Here is a 10,558-nt window from a genome sequence, read left to right as displayed (position 1 = left end):
CTGGGGAAGGGATAATGGAAATGTAGCTAAGAGAATGGCTTAAATTTTAGGAGATGGAATGGATGGGTCTTGTTGACGGGTTGGATATGGGTGTGAAGGAGAAGGAGTAATCATGGTTGATCACTGGTTTGTGGCTAGAGCAACTGGGTAGGTAGATGATGAACTATTTCCTGAAATGGGCAAGTGGGTTTGTGAAGGAAACAGGTGTGTATACAGGGTATAAGTTCCATTATGGTAATATTGAGTATGAGATGTTGAGAGTTTAAGTGTCAAGTGAGCAGTGAATATACAAGCTAAGAGCTCAGGGAGAGATCAAGGCCAGAGATAGAGATTTGGTAGCCATTTTTATGTAGTTGTATATAACTGTCATGGAACTGAATGGGATCTAGAAGAACATCCGTAACTGAGCCATGCAGCAGGCCAGCATTTTGAGGTAGGGCAGAGGAGAAGCAGCAGGATATGAGATTAGGGTGGTTTGAAGGCTGAGGAAAACCAGGGAGTAGAAGCCTAGGAAGGAGTGAGGAAGGAGGAAAGAAATCAGGAGAGCTGTGGAAAGGGCGGGTAAGATGAGGGCATAGAAATATCCTTTGTTAGCACTTAAGTCATTGATGACCTTGAACAATCTTGGTGAACTATTGAGGGTAAGAGTCTAATTAGAGAGAGTAGAAGTGGGATATTGCTTAAGGATACATACATATGTAATGAAAGAATAAAGATATATTTGCGAAAGATAAACACTAAAGATTTGGGAGAGCAGTTGCCTCCAGCAGAGAGGATAATGAGATTAGAGAGGGTATTGCAGAAATATATAACTTTTCATTTTTTTACATGAATCATGCTTATACATAAGTGTGCATTATGTTATTTTCTCTACCTCCTGTTTTAGGAATCTGATGTAAATTTGGATCCATTCCTACATTTTTTGCTTTTTCTACCTGTGGGTCCAGGCAGTTGCAAACTTCCATGCTGTTTTCCCAAGGCCTATGTGGAACCCTTGGGGCACATGGGTTTTTGCAGAGGACTTATTTCCCGTTCCGCAACTTAGGGACCAGATCCAGTGAATTTTTCCTGGCCCTACATTGGTAATAAACCTCCTTGCCTCCCGTTGTAGGAACTGAAAGTCAAGAAATTAACATGGAAAGGAGCACTCGGGTGGCTCAGTTGGTTAAGTGTCTGACTTTGACTCAGGTCATGATCTCAGGGTCTTGGGATCCAGGCCCCCCATAAGGGTTCATGCTCAACGGGGAATCTGCTACCCCTTCTGCCTGTCCCCCCTGCTCAGGCTCTCTGTCTTGCTCTCGAATAAATAAATAAAATCTTTTAAAAAATTAATTAACATAGAGCAGTCCAAAACCAGTAAAACCCACAGGAAACTCAAGTTTTCAAAGTCGAGAATTCCTTTGTGCTAAAAAGGAAGACAGAAGTCAGAGCAGTAAGGGAAACTGACCCTGGAGAGGCCCATGGTCTGAGAATAATGAAACCTTTAAGACCTTAGAAAATACAAAGCCATTAGATTAAGGATACATATGTCAGGAACTCTAGGATATGACCGCAGACAAATTACCATGACAGAAAAAAAAAAGGCCCTCTGCTCCTTGAGCTGGTAATAGAATAATCAGAATCTATAAAATTGTTATGCTTAATATTGAAAAGAAAGAATTAAAAAATAAATCATTGTGGGGTGCCAGCTGGCTCAGTTGATAGAGCACATGACTCTTGATCTCGGGGTTGTGAATTTGAGCCCCACGTTGGGTATTGAGATTACTGAAAAATAAAATCTTAGGGGCGCCTGGGTGGCTCAGTGGGTTAAGCCTCTGCCTTCAGCTCAAATCATGATCTCAGATTCCCGGGAGCCTGCTCCCCCCACCCCCGCCTCTGCCCACCTACTTGTGATCACTCTCTCTTCTGCCTACTTGTGATCTCTGCCTGCCAAATAAATAAAAAAAAATCTTTAAAAAGCAATAATAAGCAGTGTGGAGATTCCTCAAGAAATTAAAAATAGAACTTCCCTATGACCCTGCAATTGCACTGCTGGGTATTTACCCCCAAAATATAGATGTAGTGAAAAGAAGGGCCATCTGTACCCCAATGTTTATAGCAGCAATGGCCACGGTCGCCAAACTGTGGAAAGAACCAAGATGCCCTTCAACGGACGAATGGATAAGGAAGATGTGGTCCATCTACACTATAGAGTATTATGCCTCTATCAGAAAGGATGAATACCCAACTTTTGTAGCAACATGGACGGGACTGGAAGAGATTATGCTGAGTGAAATAAGTCAAGTAGAGAGAGTCAATTATCATATGGTTTCACTTATTTGTGGAGCATAACAAATAGCATGGAGGACAAGGGGAGATGGGGAGGAGAAGGGAGTTGGGGGGAATTGGAAGGGGAGGTGAATCATGAGAGACTATGGACTCTGAAAAACAATCTGAGGAGTTTGAAGTGGCGGGGGGTGGGAGGTTGGGGTACCAGGTGGTGGGTATTATAGAGGGCACGGATTGCATGGAGCACTGGGTGTGGTGAAAAAATAATGAATACTGTTATGCTGAAAATAAATAAATTTAATTTTTTTTAAAAAAGCAATAATAAAATAAAATCTTAAAAAAATCATTGTGGGGACGCCTGGGTGGCTCAGTTGGTTGGACGACTGCCTTTGGCTCAGGTCATGATCCCGGAGTCCTGGGATCGAGTCCCGCATCGGGCTCCCAGCTCCATGGGGAGTCTGCTTCTCCCTCTGACCTTCTTCTCACTCATGCTCTCTCTCTCACTGTCTCTCTCTCAAATAAATAAATAAAATCTTAAAAAAAAAAATCATTGTGAACAGCACCTGGGTGGTTCAGTGGGTTAAAGCCTCTGCCTTCAGCTCAGGTCATGATCCCGGGGTCCTGGGATTGAGTCCCGCATTAGGCTCTCTGCTCAGCAGGGAGCCTGCTTCCTTTCCTCTCTCTCTTTGCCTTCCTCTCTGCCTGCTTGTGATCTCTGTCTGTCAAATAAATAAATAAAATCTTTTAAAAAAAATCATTGTGAAAATATAGAGCAATATATAAAAGGTAACAGATATATTGGACAAAAATAACAAAAACTGGGCGCCTGAGTGGCTCAGTGGGTTAAGCCGCTGCCTTCGGCTCAGGTCATGATCTCAGAGTCCTGGGATCGAGTCCCGCATCGGGCTCTCTGCTCAGCAGGGAGCCTGCTTCCCTCTCTCTCTCTCTGGCTGCCTCTCCGTCTACTTGTGTGATTTCTCTCTGTCAAATTAATAAATAAAATCTTTAAAAAAAAATAACAAAAACTTTTTAAATAAAGGCATTGAAATTAAAAAGGAAAACCTCTGGAACTATACTACAACTCCCAATGAAATAAATGATTTAGTGGGTGGTAGGTGAAAGGTTACTGAGTACAGGATGTTTGCAGGATGCCAGAGTATTGCTCCATAAGTTATTCGCGCTGACAGTTTACAAAGGGAAAGCATACCTTTATATGGATGATGTGGCAGTCCCTACTGCAACCAAGTGATCAAACTTAGCATCACCAGCTATGAGCGACCTGACATTATATGTCTCCTGATAGGCTATCATATGAACTACACAGAAACATCCAAGAGATAACAATGCCAAAAATGTATAACCTAAATCCAGTCTAGCCCCTAGACTTGACTTCCTGCTTCCAGGAAATGCAAGGGATGGAGGAACGAACTGAACAACACCAGGAGGGATAATGAGGCAAATTTATAATGCAGGACACTTTACAAGATATTTAGCCTGGTCTCTTCAAAAAGCTCCTGCCAAGAAAAAAGTATAAAGACAGTTCTAGATTAAAAGATAATACAAGAGGGGCACCTGGGTGGCTCAGTGGGTTAAAGCCTCTGCCTTCGGCTCAGGTCATGGTCCCAGGGTCCTGGGATTGAGTCCCTCATCAGGCTCTCTGCTCAGCGGGGAGCCTGCTTCCTCCTCTCTCTCTGCCTGCCTCTCTGCCTACTTGTGATCTCTGTCTGTCAAATAAATAAATAAATAAAATCTTAAAAAAAAAAAAAAAGATAATACAAGAAAGAAAAAAGAAGATAATACAAACAACAACCAAACACAAATCATGGATTTTTTTTTAATTTTTAAAAAGATTTTATTTATTTGACAGAGAGAGAGAGATCACAAGTAGGCAGAGAGGCAGGCAGAGAGAGGAGGAAGCAGGCTCCCTGCTGAGCAGAGAGCAGATGCGGCACCTTGGGACCATGACCTGAGCAGAAGGCAGAGGCTTTAACCCACTGAGCCACCCAGGCGCCCCACAAATCATGAATCTTGACTGGGTTGTGGTTTTAAAAAAATTGGGAGTAGGGGCGCCTAGGTGGCTCAGTTGTTAAGCATCTGCTTTTGGCTCAGGTCATGATCCCAGGGTCCTGGGTCCTGTAGCAGGCTCCCTCCCGGAGAGGGGGGTCTTCTTCTCCCTCTCTCTCTACCCCTCCCTCCTTCTCGTGCTCTCTTTAGCACTCTCTCTCTCAAATAAATAAATAAAATCTGTAAAAAAAAAAAAAAAAATCCTATAATTCAGCGCACCAGCAGTGTGGGGTAGGGATGTAGGAAATAATGGTGACCATGAATTGATGATCATGCGTGTTGGGTGATGGAAATGGCATCCTTTTCTTTTTCAAATTTTATTTATTTGAGAGCGAGAGAGAGCACATGAGTGGTATGAGGGGCAGAGGGTGAGCAGACTCCCCATGAAGCGGGGATCCCAATGTGGGATCCCGGGATCATGACCTGAGCTGTGAAGGCAGATGCTTAACTGACTGAACCCCCCAGGGTGCCCTAGAAATGGCATTCTTGCATTCTTGTTTGCTTGAAATTTTCTGCTTAACAGCAGCAAAGAAGAAGGAGGAGGAGGAGAAATAGGAGTGAGAAGGGATTGAGTATCTGAGAAACTAAAGTAAAAAATGGAGAAATCTATGAGGAGGCTGGTTGGGGCCAGGTGTGGGGACTGTGATGGCAGCCAGGAGAGAAGAAGATCAGGTATCTGAGGTGGGGGTGAGGCTGAGGGAGATTTTTCAGTTGTGCTCAGCACTGCCCTGCCCCTCCCCTCCCCGCCCCCACTCCCCAGGGCCCTGAGTAGATAGTCACATGCCCCACTGCTATGCAGGAGGTAGGAAGCCTGCAGCAGTGACCAGTATTCCATCCCGGCTAGGTAGGGCTAAACCAGGTAACCTTAAACATTACTTCTCTACCTCCTTCTCCATATCTTAGGGTCTGGACTTTAACCCTTTCCTGCCAAGTTCACTGACATCCCCAAAGTAATATGAACTCAAAGGGGATCACATTTACAAGAAAAGCAAAGCAAACTGAGAAACTAATATTTGATGAGGCCGACTTACTGGACCTGAGTTTAAAGTAAGCATCATAAATATCCTCAAAAAATAAGGGAGGACGGGGCTCCTGGGTGGCCCAGTGGGTTAAGCCTCTGCCTTCCGCTCTGGTCATGATCTCAGGGTCCTGGGAACGAGTTGAGCATTGGACTCTCTGCTCGGCAGGGAGCCTGCTTCCTCCTTTCTCTCTCTCTCTGCCTGCCTCTCTGCCTACTTGTGGTCTCTCTCTGTCAAATAAATAAATAAAATCTTAAAAAAAAATAAGGGAGGACATTGTTAATATAAGGCAGGAATAAACAGGAAGAATTGGTTGGAAATACCAATTATGAAAGTTTTAATAGTTGAAATCCATACATGGACTGAAGAGCAGAATGGTCACAGCCCAAAGAAGACAATGAGCAACAACATCAGGGTGAGGATTCACCCCAAAGGCATCGGGAAATGATAAAGAAAACAAGGAAGACTGAAAACAAACGAGCCCGGTTGTTTATGACACACACACACTGTTGGTGGCTAACCCAACAGCTATTCCCAGCCTCCTTACTCATGTCTCCATTAGGGCCTGGAAGAACTAAATAACCCGCTTTCTTAGATTCCCATGCAATGAGAGCGGGCCATGTGACATGGTTCTGGCCAATGAGATATAAGCAGGAATGTTCTGGGGGCTTCTGGGCAGGATATGTTGTTTCCTTTCCTTTCCTTTTATTTTATTTTATTTTAGATTTTGTTTATTTGACAGAGAACACAAGTAGGCCGAGAGGCAGGCAGAGAGAGAGGGGGGGAGGATATGTTCTTTTCTAATAGGAGGGAATGAAATGACATTGACAATGGTTTGCTCGTAACATATCATCCTCTTTTTTATTGCCTTGGACATGGATATTCCCTTTGGAGTTCTGACAGCTGCCTTGTGATCATGAGGTAGGTGGATAGTCATGAGATCAAAAATCCAACACACTCAGGGCAGCCAAGTAGGAGAGAAGAGCCCGAGGGTTCTTGGAGGGTGAGCAGTTGAATCAAAGTCAGCAACCACCTCCATCAAGGCTCCATGTGTAAATACAAAACAAAACAAAGCAAAACAAAAACCCACCTGGTTGTTTAAGCCATCTTTATTCATGTTTTCTTTAACCTGCAGCTGAAAATATTCTTCATACATTGTTCAATAATTTGGGAAAGAGCTACAAAGTTGAGATTCAACAAAATAAGAGAGGGAGGAGAAAGGCAGAAATCTGTGAAAAAAAAATTAAAAAAGAATTTAGAAAATTTAGGGACGCCTGGGTGGCTCAGTTGGTTAAGCAGCTGCCTTTGGCCAGGTCATGATCCCAGCGTCCTGGGATGGAGTCCCACATCGGGCTCCTTCCTCAGCAGGGAGCCTGCTTCTCCCTCTGCCCCTGCCTGCCATTCTGTCTGCCTGTGCTCGCTCGCTCTCCCTCTCTCTCTCTGATAAATAAATAAAATCTTAAAAAAAAAAAAAGAATTTAGAAAATTTAGTTGTTTGGAGGGGTGCCTGGCTGGCTGAGTTGGTAGAGCATGTGACTCTTGATCTCAGGGCTGGGATTTCAACCCCAGGCTGGGCGTGGAACCTACTTCCAAAAAAAAAAAAAAAAAAAAAATTAGCTGTTTGAAAGTCTTAATAAGCTAGACAAACCTCGTAAGAGTGATAGAAAAATATGTAAATGAGAAAAATATAGAATAAAAAGGCAACTAAGTCCTAACAAATTAATAGGGCACCTGGTGACTTGGTCAGAAGAGCATGTGATTCTCCATCTTGGAATTGTGAGTTTGAGCCCCTCATTGGGTATAGAGATTACTAAAAAATAAATAAACTTTAAAATGGGCATGAGATTGGGACACCTGAGTGGCTCAGTTGGTTAAGCGTCCATATCTTGATTTTGGCTCAGGACATGATGTCACCCAGGGTCATGAGATGAAGTGCCACATCAGGCTCTCTTCTGGGCATGGAGCCTGCTTAAGATTCTCTCTGCTAAAAAAGAAAAAAAAAATTCTCTTTACTGGGGCGCCTGGGTGGCTCAGATGGTTAAGCATCTCCCTCATGCTCAGGTCATGATCCCAGGGTCCTTGGAATGAGCCCCACATATGGCTCCTGCCTCAGCAGGGAGCTTGCTTTTCCCTCTCCCCTGCTCATGCTCTCTCTGTCTCAAATGAATAAATAAAAACCTTGAGAAAAAAAAAGAAAAATTAATTTTTTCTGCCGACTTCCCACCCCTGGCATGCACAGGCATGCATGCTCTCTCTCTCGTAAATAAAATAAAATGGGCATAAGATCTAAATAGACAATTTTAAAAAATATTTTATTTATTTAGGGGGCACCTGGTGACTCAGTGGGTTAAAGTCCCTGCCTTCAGCTCAGGTCACGATCCCAGGGTCCTGGGATGGAGCCCTGCATCCGGCTCTCTGCTCTGCAGGGAGCCTGCTTCTCTTTCTCTCTGCCTATGACCTCTGTCTGTCAACTAAATAAATAACATAAATAAATAAATAACCAAACAAATAGGTTCACTGAGTTTCACCTTAAAGAATCTTCACCGTGGATGCATTTACATTGGTACAATTTTGACTTAATTTTCACACTAGACCTTTTTTTTTTAAATGACTCATATGATTAATGCTTCACAAATCTTGAAATTGATTCAAACATCAGACTTCGAGATGTGTTTTTTACTAGGTGAAGTAATTTCCATAGTAAGAGTTTCATACTTTTCTCATCTCTCCTTCCTCATTTCTCGTTTTTATTTATTTATTTTTAAAGATTTTATTTATTTATTTGACAGAGAGAGATCACAAGTAGGCAGAGAGGCAGGCAGAGAGGGAGGAGGAAGCAGGCTCCCTGCTGAGCAGAAAACCCAATGCGGGGCTCGATCCCAGAACCCTGGGATCATGACCCGAGCTGAAGGCAGCGGCTTAACCCACTGAGCCACCCAGGCGCCCCTCTCATTTTTTTTTTTTTAAGATTTTATTTATTTATTTGACAGAGAGAGATCACAAGTAGGCAGAGAGGCAGGCAGAGATAGAGAGAGGAGGAAGCAAACTCCCCGCCGAGCAGAGAGCCTGATGCGGGACTGGATCCCAGGACCCGGAGATCATGACCTGAGCCAAAGGCAGCGGCTTAACCCACTGAGCCACCCAGGCGCCCCTCATTTTTTTTTTTAAATGATTTTATTTATTGCAGCGCCTGGATGGCTCAGTTGTTCAAGCATCTGCCTTTGGCTCAGGTCATGATTCCTGGGTCCTGGAATGGAGCCCCACATTGGGCTCCCTGTCCAACGGGGAGCCTGCTTCTCCTCCCTCTCCTGCTCTCTGCCTCTCTCTCAAATAAATAAATAAAATCTTAAAAAAAAAAAGATTTTATTTAAAAAAATTTTTAAATTATTTATTTGAAAGTGAGAGACAGCACGAGCAGGGGGATGGACAGAAGGAGAAGCAGACTCCCCACTGACAAGGGAGCCAGATGTGAGGTGCTCAATGCAGCACTCTTTGTTTTGTTTTGTTTTGTTTTTTTAAGATTTTATTTATTTATTTGACAGAGAGAGATCACAAGTAGGCAGAGAGGCAGGCAGAGAGAGAGAGGAGGGAGCAGGCTCCCGGCTGAGCAGAGAGCCCGATGCGGGACTCGATTCCAGAACTCTGGGATCATGACCTGAGCCAAAGGCAGAGGCTTTAACCCACTGAGCCACCCAGGCGCCCCTAATTTTTGATTTTTAATTCAAGATAAATTTTACCTTGGAGTGTCAATTATAAAACAAAATGAAAACAAAAACAAACAAACAAAAAAAAAATGAGACTGAATCGGGCATCTTACTTCCCTGCAAATCTGGCTTCTGCCCTGCCCCCAGGTGGTGGCTCCAGGCCTAGCAGGAAAACGATCTAAGGAATTTCCGGCAACCGGAGAGTGGTGACTAAGCGTCATTTACATACCCACAATGCCCTGCACCCATGGTATTTCTTATTTTAAAACGGCTAGATTTTTTTTTTTCGACTTTTTTTTTCCCCTCTCCAGAAATCAGACGGCTATCACAGAATTGACTGAGATAAAAGCGGATGTCCGTGACTCTTTTGGCTAAGTAATTACCATTGCTGTTCTAGGAGTGACAGTCACCCGAGCTCTGTGTGAGCGGTTTCCTGAGTATACTCTGGTTTCTCTTCAGATCGTATAAATCTTTCGCCTTTTACTAAAGATTTCCGTGGAGAGGAACAATTCTGAGTGTTTACCCAATTTTTTGAGGCCTTGCGTTTGCAGGGCTCACTAAAGTTTGTGAAATATCAGACTTATTCCAAGCAGATTATTGATAGTCTTGTGCTAGAAATGTTAACAAGCTGTAGTGTGTGTTGCGTGGACGAGTGGAATTCTAACTTCAGATATTTTCTGTAAGAAATTTGGCAGTAAAAACAGAGTATCAGCTGCAGGGTCCTCCACTGAGAAAGGAGCCTCATGCTGCAACCTCCTGTGATGGTGAGATCAGAACCAGTAGTGGAAGACAGACACCCAACCGGAGCCACCTGGGTTCTCCTGAATTAATTTTTCTCAGAGATCACAAATAGGCAGAGAGGCAACCCCCCCCCCGTGAGCTGGGAGCCTGATTCAGGGTTTGATCCTGGGACTCTGGGAATATGACCTGAGCCGCAGACAGAGGTCTTAACCCACTGAGCCACCCCATCCCCCAATAAAAAAAATATTTTATTTGACAGAGATCACAAGTAGAGAAGCAGGCAGAGAGAGGAGGAAGCAGGCTCCCCGCTGAGCGGAGAGCCTGATGCAGGCAGGGCTCCATCCCAGGTTTCTGGGGTCATGACCTGAGCCCAAGACAGAGGCTTTAACCCCCTGAGACACCCAGACGTCCCCCCAGTAAAACTTTTAAAGTTCAAGGTCGGGGGCACCCGGGTAGCTCAGTCGGTTAAGTCTCCTGTTCTTGGTTTCTCTTTGGGTTTTGATCTCAGCATCTTGGGATGGAGCCCCACATCCAGCTATGCGTTCAGGGGCGTCTGCTTTTTTGCCTCTCTCAGCCCCTCCCCCACTCATGCACACTCTCTAAAATAAATCTAAATAAACTTATTTTTTTACTTAAAAAGACTGAGACATCCAGGTAACCCAAAAATAAATTTTTTAAAAAGGGAAAGAAAACAGAAGGTACATTTTGGGGACAGTTGTAGAAATTTTCATATGCACTCTATTTCAGATATTTATAATTGTA

The 10,558-nt window shown here is 43.8% G+C and overlaps 1 non-coding gene across 1 annotated transcript; it reads left to right on the top strand.

Annotated features, from left to right (window-relative positions):
• The first annotated feature begins 9,494 nt into the window (after positions 1–9,494).
• LOC131810613 (U5 spliceosomal RNA) lies at positions 9,495–9,610 on the top strand. The gene has a single exon (XR_009345615.1). It is a non-coding gene; the product is annotated as a U5 spliceosomal RNA (small nuclear RNA).
• The last annotated feature ends 948 nt before the right edge of the window (positions 9,611–10,558 follow it).

Source organism: Mustela lutreola, chromosome 10 (assembly GCF_030435805.1).
Source record: "Mustela lutreola isolate mMusLut2 chromosome 10, mMusLut2.pri, whole genome shotgun sequence".
Lineage (NCBI taxonomy): Eukaryota > Metazoa > Chordata > Mammalia > Carnivora > Mustelidae > Mustela > Mustela lutreola.
The sequence above is the reverse complement of the archived record's forward strand: the minus strand, read 5'-3'. Positions and strand labels throughout refer to the sequence as shown.